The sequence below is a fragment of the Nycticebus coucang genome, chromosome 5 (genome assembly GCF_027406575.1).
Source record: "Nycticebus coucang isolate mNycCou1 chromosome 5, mNycCou1.pri, whole genome shotgun sequence".
Classification (NCBI taxonomy): domain Eukaryota; kingdom Metazoa; phylum Chordata; class Mammalia; order Primates; family Lorisidae; genus Nycticebus; species Nycticebus coucang.
This window is the reverse complement of record NC_069784.1, coordinates 78,293,620-78,307,125: the sequence shown is the minus strand read 5'-3', so window position 1 is coordinate 78,307,125 and position 13,506 is coordinate 78,293,620. Positions and strand designations below refer to the sequence as shown.

At 35.3% G+C, this 13,506-nt stretch overlaps 1 protein-coding gene across 5 annotated transcripts in view; it reads right to left on the bottom strand.

Annotated features, from left to right (window-relative positions):
* GRIK2 (glutamate ionotropic receptor kainate type subunit 2) overlaps positions 1–13,506 on the bottom strand; it is a 735,964-nt gene that overhangs the window by 438,260 nt on the left and 284,198 nt on the right. The gene's annotated exons all lie outside the window — the stretch shown is intronic.

Here is a 13,506-nt window from a genome sequence, read left to right as displayed (position 1 = left end):
CAGATCCTTCATTAATTTTGTTAAAATAATCATTTCAAATTCCTTAGGGTATTTTACAAATTATGAAAGAAATACATGACTAAAACTTAATATAAAATTTAAACATATGAAGTAAAATAATCTACCTGTACACTTCAATTTTACTCCCCTGTGGCTTATCACTATTATAATGGCTTGAAATGTTGTTCTTCCATAATGTTTTCTGTGCATTTACAATATAGTTTTATTTTGTTTTTTACATTTATCACTGTCTGTGACTACGTCTTAGAAGTCTTCTAAGTATGTGATTTTTATTCCAGTTTCTCTTTAAAGAACACCATTTTTTACCATGCATTTATGTTAGCTATTATTAGAAACTCAGGTTACTTCCTTTCTACATTCATCTACAAGTACTGTTTTGGTGAATAACCTGCACCTGCAATTTGATGTGTGTGTAAGAATAAAAAACTTTCCTTAATAAAATAGGCTTTAAATAGCCTGAGGTATAATTAATTACTTCAGGAAATAAAATTAATTTTTGTACCTTTTTCTAAGCATAACATTAACTTTAGCAGTAAATATTACTGCAGACATTAATAATGTAAACATTCTTTTACAGAAGTAGTTTCTGATTATGTTTCAAAATATATCAAATTAATGAATATATTTTAAAATGGTGATAAAATAGTGATGCATTTTAAAATACCAGATACAAATAATTAAGTTTATTCATTTATACAGTCTTCAAATAATTAAAGAATTGATTTTAAAAACCCACTATACAAAAGAGTATGAAAAAAATAGATCATCCACTTCTATTATAGATTACATCAAATTAAGCAATTCCCTTTTTTCCTTCTACTATTCCTTCTTATTTGTCTTCCTTTCTCCCCATCTTATCTCTGTATTTCTCTATTTCATCCTCCCCTGAAAACTACTTTCATCAATTTTAGTATGACAACAATAAAGCAAGATATTTATAAATAATCTTAAATACTCTCTTTCTATGTGTGTGTGTGTGTGCGTGCACACACATGCACACATTGGTTACTTAACTGTACTTGGAAATAGGAATAAAAATGTACTTTATTAGATTTAAAAATCTATTGTGTATTAAATATCTTAAGAGATGTTGTGAATAAGAATCTAATCCTAGGAATTTTTAGTTCAATTTTATAAATAAATAAAAGATTCTTACATGCGATGGCACATGAATATTTGTGACAAGGTGAATAATAACCTACAATTTGAATAATTTTCAGTATTTTTACCCTCAAATAAGAGACACAATTTAAAAATACCTGAGTTCATCAACAGACTAATGAGACAATGTACAGAATAGAAGAATATTTGCAAGTTATATACCTGTCAGTGGTTAATATCCAGAATATATAAGAAACTCAAACAACTTAGTAACAAAAAAATAAAATAACCCAATTAAAAAATGAACAAGACATTAGTAGACATTTTTCAAAAGAAGACATACAAATGGCCAACAGGTATATGGAAAAATGGTCAACATCAGTAATTACCAGGGAAATTCAAATTAAAACTACAATGAGATATTACCTCCCTCCAGTTAGAGTGGCTATTACCAGAAAGAAAACAAAAGATAATAGTGTTGGCAGTATGCAGAGAAAAGGGAACACTTATATACTTTTAGTGTTATTATAAAGACATTGTGACTATGTCTTAGAAGTCCTCAAGTATGTGATTTTTATTCCAGTTTCTCTTTAAAGAACACCATCTTTTATCAAGCGTTTATGTTAACTATTATTAGAAACTCAGGTTACTTCTTTTTTGTATTCATCTACAAGTAATGTTTTGGTGAATAACCTGCACGTGCAATTTGGTGTATGTGTAAGAATAAAATAGTACAACTATTATAGAAGACTTTATGAAATTTCCTCCACTGCTGGGTATATAGCCAAAACAAATAAAATGACTTTATCAAAGAGATGCCTGTATTCCCCTGCCTAACACAGCACTAGTCACAACAGCTAAGATGTAGAATCAATCCAGATGGATAGACTCAACTTGTGTTCAAAAATGAATAGATAAACAAACGTGTGTGTGTTACATAAAGAATGAAATCCTGTCATTTCCTGTCATTTTCAACAATATGGGTAAACCTGGAGGACATTATATTAAGTAAAGTAAGCCAGCCACAGAACAATAAATACATGTTCTCACTCATCTGTGAAATCTAAAAACAAATTAACTCATAAAGTAGTAAACAAAGGCGTGGTTACAGCAGGAGATGGAAAGAGGATGGTCAGTTGATACAGAGTTATAATAAGGAAGGAAGAATAAGTGCTGGTGTCTTATTGAACAGAAGAGTGACTATAGTCAACAATTAAGAGTATGATATATATCTCAAAATAGCTGGAAGAGACAATTTTATGTATTCCCGCCACAAAGAAATAATAAATGTTGAGGTGATAGATAAGCTAATTACCTTGATTTGATCATAACCTATTGTACACATGTATCAGAAAAGTACATTGATCCTCACAAATATTTACAATTATGTATCATTAAAAATTAATAAAAAATATGTGATTTCACAAATTTGTGTGTACTTAATATGTTTTGCTTAAAAAACATTGTCCCATAAATTTACTTCATTGTAAGTTAGTTTAGAATTTCAATATTTAAAATTACTCACATAACAATTGCATAAATTGTACAATATAATACTATTATGACTTTTTTTTTACAAATTTAAGTATTTACTAACTATAGTAAAATAAATAGTACATAACTAACTGATACTAAATTGATCCATTAAACATACTACAATTCATTCTAGAGAATCAATGTGTGTTTAATGAGTACAGGTGTTAACAGTGACCTACACAAAAGTAAAAATAAATATTTGAATTGGAAAACCTGCCTAAACATAGTAGTGTTTAATGTGGTATGACTTTGACCAAACATATCAATATATTGAAAGCTGTACATTTTTCTTTTTTTGCATATGGGAGTTCTCTGCTACTAAATTAGAATAAATTGTAAAAGATGGTAATAGTGATCAACTACATTTTATAAATAAGCAAAGGTATTCTTGCAGTAAGGCAGTGGTTCCTTATCTTTGAAAGGTATTATGGCAATCTGTGGAGTTGGTGATAATTTAAACAACTGATTCAGGATCTTGAGATAGTACTTATTATGCATATATATTTTTAATAATTTTCCTAGGTGATAAATTTCCTGGTTATAAAACTAATGAAGGCAATTTAGTCTGGTTTTAAGTAACTGTCATATAACAGCTTGTTTTTGAACCACCGTGGCATAGCAGGCATAGAGGATAGTAACTATATCATAATAACTAGTGATGCAAGACAATAAATTAATTCAAAGGATGATTCCAAACTTCACAAAGAAAAGTGAGTCAGAAAACCATAAATACAACTGGCTACAGGAAAAAAAGGGGGAAGAACAGTGTTCATTTACTCTTGAATCTAACAAGTATGGATTAAATTCTTCTTGTAGAGCAATCATTTGCCTAGACACTGGGTATACAATGAAAGACAAAAGAAGACAATGTTCCTGCCCACACAACTCTAAAAATATACAGGGAACAAATGTTATTAAGCAAGCAATTACAAATGAAGATGGTCAAATAATATTTTAGTAGAAAAGTACAGACTGTTGATATCTAACAGGATCATCTAATCAAAATGGGAGGATTCAGGGAAATTATCACAAAAGAGATGACATTCAAATCAATGCCAGAATAAAATTTTAAAAAGAAAGAGTGGAAGGAACTGGCAGAATAAGTAACAGTTTTATGTACTGACATGGAGGTGAAGGAGTGGGGCATAGAATACTAAGAAGCAAGAATAACGAGTTACAAGTGCAACTGAGGAAGTGGGTATGGAGCCGCTTAAGCTGTAGCTCAAGCGGCTAGGGTGCCAGCCACATACACCAGAGGTGGCGGGTTGGAATCTGGCCTGGGCCCACCAAACAATAACAACTATAATCAAAAAATAGCTGGGCATTGTGGCAGGTGCCTGTAGTCCCAGCTACTTGGGAGGCTGAGGCAAGAGTATCGCTTAAGCCCAGGAGTTTGAGGTTACTGTGAGCTGTGATGCCACAGCACTCTACCCAGGACCACAGCTTGAGACCCTATCTCAAACAAACAAACAAGCAAACAAAAAAAGAAGCCCTTGTGAAATATTTTAAAGGGTTGAGGCTTTTAAATAAGAGCTATGGGAAGTGCCAACTTGGAATCTATATTTCAGAAGAATCACTCCAATATTATGGAAGGTAGACCAAAAGAGCTAAAACTACAGAAAGGTAAGACGTGTATTCAGCACAAGAGATCAGGGAGAAAAAAAAATTGATGGAGTAGAGAGATATTTGTAAGAAAGAATGGGGAGTACTTTGAATCAGAAAATTTCTCTTATTTCTAGCTTGGGCAACTGGAGTAACAGGGTGTTTTAAGTGAGCATGAGGTCATGGGAGGATCCCACCAACTAAGTCAAAAAGAGACAAGTGATCAGCCACATCCAAAGCTGCTAACAAACAAAGAAATTCAGGGAAATTTCAGTAAACAACTTCTTAAAAAGTGTTTATTACATTTAGTAACAGAATCATTGCTTATCCAGGTGAGGCCAGTTTGAATAAGGTGGTGGGGATAGACTGTTGTACCATCAGTGGGAGGAAGGTAAAACGAAGACCCCTTTAAAATCATCTTCATGTATTTCCACGATGCAGCTTAGTATACATCCTACTCATGTCTAATCCCTTTTATCAACCCCTCCCTCACCTATTATCAGTAACAGATCCATGGGATGCTATAGTTTCCATAGCTGTTAAATCAAAGTTTTATCTAAGTCAGCTGTTCTCAGAGTATGCTCCACAAACATTTCTACCCTTTCAGAGGAGTCCCTGAGGTCCAACTCTTTTCATAATAGTCTTAAAAGGTTACTTTCTAACTTTCATTCTCACACATGGGCAATGGAGTGTTTCACAATATACAGGATGTGTGATGTTAGTACAGATTGAATGAAAAAGCAGATATAAAAAATCCAGCTGTCTCTCACTAAACCAAATATATATATTTTGAGACAGAGCCTCAAGCTGTCACCCAGCTCATGGCAACCTCCAACTCCTGGGCTCAAGTGATTCTCCTGCCTCCGCCTCCCAAGTAGCTGGGACTACAAGCACCTGCCACAACGCCCGGCCATTTTTTGGTTGCAGCTGTCACTGTTGTTTGGTGGGCCCCAGCTGGCTTCAAACCTGCCAGCTCAGGTGTATGTGGCTGGCGCCTTAGCTGCTTGAGCCACAGGCGCTGAGCCACTAAACCAAATATTAAAGAGACTTTAGAAGAATGTACACAATGCTACTCTTTGTACTAAATTTTTTGTTTTGGAATATACGGGTACTTTTCATTAAAAAAAGATACCATTTATATGAACAGGTAATATGTTTCTTATTGTTAAATAAATACATATTTTTAAATGTTCCAATTTTTATTGCTAATATGGTAACTACCAAATGTAGCACATTCTACAAATGCTTTCAGAGATCCTCAATAGTTATTAAGAATGTAAAGTGGTACGAAAACCAAAATGTGTAAGACTTGTTAATTTAGATTATACCTTAATTTTTTTATTCTTAATGTTTATCATTCTCATAAAATTATTGTTATAAATGCAGGCTGTTCAAATATCAGCCTTGACTGAATAAAGAAAATAAACCTACTTTTGGCTGACTTACTTCACAGAATTTTGTGAGAGTCAAATGTAAATTCGGGGAATTTAGTGTATCATAGCAGAGGGTTGGGTTTGAAATAGTTCAAAAATCTATAAAATTTGTGGTATTGTGAAAAGTATTATATTCCTCTTGGCTTTGATTTCTTCTTCTTTGCAGTAGAGTAAAATCATCTATGTATTAACATGTAAAACACCAAAAAATAAACTGACACTACATTAGACTCTCCGTAAGTGGTTTGTCATTGTTGGTATTTTGGCTGACAAGGAAAGAATATCATATTTTTATAAATGTGTTGGTAACTGTATATGTTGTTGGAAGACAACCAATTGATGCTGATTAAGATAGAAAATCTAACATCTAAATTTAAAATAATATTTTAAGAGATTAACTTATTACCAAAGGAAAAGGGGTTATATAGTTATAAATTAGCCAGCAGTTTTGAACTGAACAAGCTCGACTGACTAAAAATTTTCTGGAGGCTAAGATTCATAAATAGCATTTGTAGAGTTCATCCTAAGTATAAATACTGCCAAGTATTTCAAGTCTTTTAAGAGCTCAGGTGGATAGGCCGTTGAGCCATCAGGTACAATAAATGTTTACTTATTCTTCTCACACACATGCATCCCTGCTGACACTGATGTAACAGATTTCAGTGGCCAGCTTCTCTGGGGAATAGTATTGAAGAGTGAAAAAGTAAAGAAAAAAAACTGCGGCTACTAGATGCTTCCATCTCCTACTTGAGAATGGGAGTGAAATTTTGTCTGCATCCATTTATTTATTCATGTATTTTCTGCATGTTTCCTATGTGTAAGACACTCCTTTGTAACTAAACATAATGACTGGAGTAATACTGTTCATTCAGTCTTCAACTGCATGACATACGATTTGACTTTGGCATGTTTAATACAAAAGTAGTTTCTGTAATGCTTTTCACATTCAATTTTTAAGTAAAAATGGTTCAGCATTTCAATCAGACAGAAGCAATCCAGAGAGCTGTTTGAATACAGAAAGTAGAATCATGATTTCTAACTTCTATCACCTCTGCAATATGTGCTTAGAGCTGTCTCTTGGGTTCTATGCCCCATGATATTGTTTCTCATTTTTTCATATTTTCATTCTTGATTCTTTGATATCCTTATTCCCTGACCATTAGATGCAAATCTCTGTCTGAATTCTATTATTTAGAACACCTTGGGAGAATGAGGAGGAGACGACAAAATGAAAAGTTCAAAACATCAATCAAGCATCCAAAACACAACAAGACATCCAAAACATCAATGTTTACTGACTTATTTTGTGTGAGATACTTGATGACTTCCCAGTTGTTTATGTAAATGAAATTTTTATGCAAAGAAAAACAGGCTTAAACAACAGCAACGTCCTGTCTAATTCTTAGCTATGTATTTCCCTCTGTGGATCTCGTCCATCTTTCCACCTTCCCCAATACCTTTCTTTTGCAACTTCTCATGTTCTAAAAATGACAAATTTCAGAAAAGATTACCTTAATCAAATCCATAACACACACGCAAATATTAATTTTGCAAAATGAAAATTTTTTTTAATTGTTGGGGATTCATTAAGGGTACAAAGAACCAGGTTACATTGATTGCATTTGTTAATTGCAATAACAATTGCTCTTATAATTGTGTCCCGTGAAGGGTGTTTTTATTAGGAAAAAAATAAGTGTCTCAAAATAATTGATACTGGTTTATATGTGGTCTTGTCCTACAATCCTTTAGTCAAAATAGAAAAACAAAAGGATACATATATTCTGTAAATAAAGCAGAAACATTTATTTTGTTGAAAATGTGGTTAATATAAATAATTTGCATACAACAATTTTCAAAAATATTGTTTACTTTAACAAATTTGGCACCCAGTTAAGTTATTTAATGACACAGTAGAATTACAACCCCTTAAAAAGCCTTTTAATTAAAATGCCCCCTTTTCCTCTAATGTAATTAGTTGCTATAATGATAGTAGAAAGGAAACAATCTGCACAGATGGGTTCCTGAAAATCTTCTCACAAAGAAGAACACCACCTTGCAATTATCCCCTTATTTCATTAGAGGAGTAATGCTCTGTTACCTCTCATTCCTTCACTGAGAGTGCAATGTTGTTATTATTACTATTATTATTTTTTACCTGTTCCAGTTTCACTTATTTTAGTAGTAGCTTAAATCACAGTTGATCTTTATCTTACAGGGACAGAGATCTGAGCTGTTGTTTTCAGACGCTGCCATCAATTTAGCTTTTAAGGAGAATCCAGAAGGAGCCATTTACGTACACTCCAGCTGGCGCTGTCTTCTAAAGAGATCAATCACACCAACCTCTCCAGCAGGCCTACCCTACCACAGCCCCAGGAAGGGAGTCCCAGGCTCCCTCCCGTACCCAGGTATCCATTTCAGCAGCCACACAAACTAGTGATTTGCCACCTGGCTTCCTCACCAGGCCGATTTATCATTTCAGTCAATGTGGTCTTTGTGTGAGCTCAGACTCACCCCCAATGCATTGTATAATAAGCTATACAAAAATGTTTCATCTGCATTCAATGTTTGATCATCATTCCTCTTTTTTAGTCAAGAAGATAAAATAATTCATTGAGAGGCCAAAGTAGGACATTTCAAAAAGTTATTTTTATTAGAATGTTTTATGTGGGCTGCAGACGTGTTTTAAAGCAAACTAAATAGTGTATGTACACCAGTTATGGACTCTGAGATACATAATGATGCTGGGAAAATAGAGAAGGAAGTTAATTATAACGAGAAAAATAAAAACTCTTTTAACAGGAGTGGGAAATGGGCATTGAAAAATATTCATTCTTGCAATTTTGATCAGCCATCTTCTCCTTGTGTACACATTTTTTCAGTACAGAGAACACAGACAATAATGAAGACCAGGGTTTGAAAAGTAAGGTAGAGGAGCTAGAGAAATGAGAGGAAACTTCCGAAGGGGTTTCTCCCTTCTCAGAAGAGGAAAACAAAGCCATGCAAAATGCAATTGGGAGGCTGGTCACCTTGGGAAATCCTCATTCTAACCCTAATCTTATGTAGTTCTCTCTTTTTGACAATTAAAGTATTTTATAGTATTATATAAACTAATAAATTCAAAACACGTTAGCTTGATATACTGGAAACCAAGTAACAAATGTGTTTTAATTCACATGCCAGAGTCAACTAACATTGTTGACTACCTGGGGCAGTGTGTTAAGAATGTTTTTGAAGTCATTGTGTATTGATGGGCATCATTCTACATGGCGTTTGACCCTAGGTGGCGGGATAAGTGTGGTGACATAATGTAATGGTCATCTCTGTATTAAAATCTCATTTTTAGTGACATTAAACCAATCCATAATACTGTTTACCTAACGCTTCATAATGGGAAGTAATACACTGCAGACCACATTTTCTAGGCACAATGTTCTCTTTGAAGCCAGAAAACACATGTTTATCCTGAATGACAATACACTCATTTAAGTAGAGTCCAAATTGGAATTCTGATCTTGAAAACATTTAAAAATTATACATACTTATAGTCAGAAGAAAGTAGTCAAAATTCTGTATTTTTCTGTCTTCTCAAATGCCACCAAGTCCTGGAAACTCTCTTTGAAAACATAACACATGCACAGGTATAATACGTTTTCAGAGTCATTATAGCAAATTATGGAACTCGGGAGTGATTGTTGGGATCCCTCAAGTTGCAGCTGGTGTGAGAATGAGCGTGGCCTTGGATACCCCTGAACTTTGCAGTTGGTGTTAGAAGTGAAAGTGGCCTTTTGAGCTCCTGAATAATGCTACATCTTTACTTTGATTTTTAGTAGATACTACAAGCATAGAATTCTACAACTAGCTCTTTATCTCTGCACCCTCCAAAGCTTCTCCCTCAGTCATCTCACCTAGGAAAATGACAACTCTTTTCTTTCCCATCACTCAAGATAAGCTCATAGATTTCTTCTTTGATTGCTCTCTTTCTGGCACACCCATATCTAGCATTTTGCAAATCCTATCAGATCTACCTTCAATATACAGGTTGTCCATAAGGTTTGTGTGCAATTTATTATGTTAAACCCTATATGCCTAAAAACAAACAACTGTTACCACTTCTAATACATTGGACCAAGCTTCCATCATCTCTTGAGTGAGTAATTTACAAAAAACAAAAACAAAACTCTTAACTAGTGCCGCCCTCCTATTACATATAGACTATGGGGTTTATTGTATAAATCTAGTGAATTTAGTGCTCCAGACATTGTTAAGACAGGTAGACATGAATGAAGAATGTAGAAACATGTGCAAGAGGTTTTGATGTAGGACTGGACACCATGACAGAAGCTAGGTAGAGGTCACTGAGAGGCCACTGAAATATGGAGTCTTTAAATTTCACTCAGTATATAAAGAATTCCAAAGCAGAGACACGTTATGGCAGTGGCTTGTGATTCTGTAGGCCAAGTGGAGAGCGTCACTGTGGCTCCAGACCATCAGACTATACATGGAAAACTGCCCCTTAAACAGCACAGAGATTAGGGTGCACTCTCCTGGGCAGGGGTTTCAGGTTCGGGATGGGGGAAGCAGTAGGGAAAATGGAGGTGATGTGGAAGACAGCTCCAGAATTCTTCCCAGATGCTTGAGGCTCAGTTCAATATGCAGGACTAGCTCCAAACCACCTGCAAAGAGCAACTCTCTGGTCACAGTACAGGCTGAATTACGGTGTTACGTGCAGTATATCTATCATTCCACCAGATGAGTGTTGAGGAAGGCAGAGGCTACCAGCCTGACTTTTACTTCTAGAGTTACTACCAAAATGCACTATCCCCATTTCTTCTTTCGTTGATAACAGAAAAAGCTATCATGCCACCATTAAAAAGTAAACAATGCTCTTCACCATGTCAAGGCTAAAACCCTTGCCCTCTAAAGCTTCGGGGTCAAAGTACAGTATGTGCTAAGGTCAGTTTTCTATTTGTAATACTTCAGTTTGTAAGAAGCTAATAAAATTAATGTTGCATTTTAATTTCTTTTCTTTGCTTATTGCTATTAAAATGTGCTCATATTTCAAATGTGAGAGAAATAAGCGCATTAGTGACTTAAGTGCTGTACTAGCTGTGGCACCACAGTGATGGTTAGTGGCTCAGTCCTAGGGGGACCCAGCCCAAGATCCATCTATCATCTAATTGTTAATGAAAGGAGGTTGTATTCATCAGGACTTTCTCAGTAAAGTGTACAAAATCAATTCACACTACATTGAGCACCGAAGCAACTCACTGTCCCCCATAACTAAAAACAGACCAGAGCCTGGTTAAGGCCAGCAATGCTTTCTTGGTTTCTCAGGTCTTGTTTCCTCTGTGTTACCTTCATTACTTCCGACTTTTTTCACGGTTGATAGTACAGATGACCAACAATATCTCAGACTCAGAAAAAGAGGTTTTCTTCAAAAGTCTGGCATTATCCTAGAATTCTGTATGGTCCAGATTGGGGTTATTTGGCAGAAGGGTTATTTCCCAGAAGTTAAGTGGCTACCCTGGAGCCTCCATATGTGGTCGGGTAAGAAAATGAGTCTCACCTAACCACAGGGACCACGAAGACTCCCCCAAAGAGATTCTGGGCAAACACATAAAGAAACACAACCCAGAAATGCATCACAGCAATATTTTAGACATTCTAATTAGGATGATTGTAACTTTGGTTTGTGACCCAGTCTGGGAATATGTTGATTCAATGGTTGTTTATAATCAGTCACTCTGTTATCTTTCATCAGACTGGGACCCTATTAAGAGTGAAAGGAATAGATCTAGGCACTTAGTAATTAGACAAATCCAACAACGTCCTGGGAAAACTGGGAGTTCCACATACTCCTCCTCCTCCTTCACAGCACACATCATCCTCCCCCATACATATTTCATCATCCACTGTCCTGGCAACATGACCAACCCATCCCCGGAGAGACCAACATACCTCACTGCTCAATTCTGATGGCAACCTTGCAGGTGCCTTTGTCTCCTGACAACCTGCTTGGATGTACACTTGTCTTTCTGTTGCTCTCAGGGTCCTCTCTGCTTGTGATAACTGAACTTTGGCTCTCCTGACAGTGCTTTTAAGTAGCCTGCTGTCTTTTTAATCCCATCAATTTCCCGATTTTTAATCCAGTCAATCTAGTTGTGAAGCAGCAAATAATTCTTCACAGCTCTTATTCTGGCTCTGTCCCAGGACACTGCTGTTACTGGTCTTACGCTGCCACTTAATATATCAAATACGATTTAAAGTTGACATTGATGAAACAGTTTAAGATGTTTTATGTGGCTGGGCTTATGACAAACAAAAAAATATTAGAACTACAATACACTGGTGAGAAATGCAAGAGGAATCTAGCTGTACAGAACTCAGGTTTTAGTTTATCTTTTTGACCCAGAAAAGAATACCATTTTAACCCTAAAGTCTTCAGTTATTGTCTACATTGAAGATTCTTCTTATCTTATGTAAGATTAGAGAGGTGACTCTGCCAGGAACACATGACAGCACATACTGTGACCTTTGAATTAATAATCCAAAGGTAAAATACAAAATTATAAACAGTAGATGTTTACCACCTATGGGATTACAGTGCATTGGTAAGACAGACATTCAAATAATTTTTATTCAGTGAATTGCACATGATAATGTGGGCATTTCCACATTAGAGATAGAAGTGATTGGAATAGAAGCCTAAGAAGGATGGATACCCACTTAGCATGCAGACAAGGATGGGTGGGTGTTGTAGGAATAGAAAACATGTACAAAACACCATGATATGAGAATCTGAAAATTTCAAAAAGCCTTTGGAGTTGTTTGGTTGATACTACTGGATACTCAAGTATAAGTTGTAACATGGTAGGAGGGGAGGCTAGACCCGTAGTTGGCATAAACCCCTATGAAGGGCATTCATGTCAGATTGAAATTTCAAAGTGAAGAAAATTTATTGTTGCAACTGTTTTAAAAAAAATCAGGTTGGCTTTTAAGTAGAAAAATTCAGGTGTTTTTATAAAACCCAAGTGTAGGAATTTGGTCAGTCCTTAAAAACAGAAGCAAAGGGGGGAGAGGCTATTAAGATAGCACCTTCTTTCCCTGTGTTCTTTGTGTGTGTGCTCCATTCTTTTCTTTCTAACTAGAGCAGCTTTCTCTGCTTCATAGCTTACACAGAAGGCATGGCCATCCTTCAACTACGAGTCCAGCAGCTGGTAGAGACCAATTAATCTCTCTTCACCCCAATTCCAAATTCCTGGAAAAGAGAATAGAATTGGCCCAGATATGTTAACTCTTTACCTAATCAACTGTAGCCAGAAGCACAGGCTTACTTTAAGGTATGAACATTACTGCCTGGTCCCACCTTTGAAGGTGAGTAAAGTGGGATATTCTAAGAGTTAGGCATATTTCCTCTGCCCACTGTGGAATCATGGAAAAAGTTAAGAACAATTATATGAAAAATATTCCCTGTTAAAAGATCACGTTAGTAGTATATCTAAGAATGGATTTCTGGGTGGTAAACTAGGTGTTGGAAATAGTTTAAGATTTTAATAGAAAGGAGGTCATCTTACATTTTGGCCTCTATAAGTATAAGTGAGAGGATAACAGGGGGGATTCTTTTTTCACTGTCTTTCATCCTGCATTGACTGGTGGCCTGCCACGTATCTTCATGCATTCTTTATTTATTTCCCTGGAAATATAATTTCTTTTAGAGAAAAAATTAACTATATCTTTAACTGAGGCAATTTGCGTTGAATTTTTGAATCTTGATTTTAGTTCAAAAGATCTTTGGACTATTCTGAAACATATG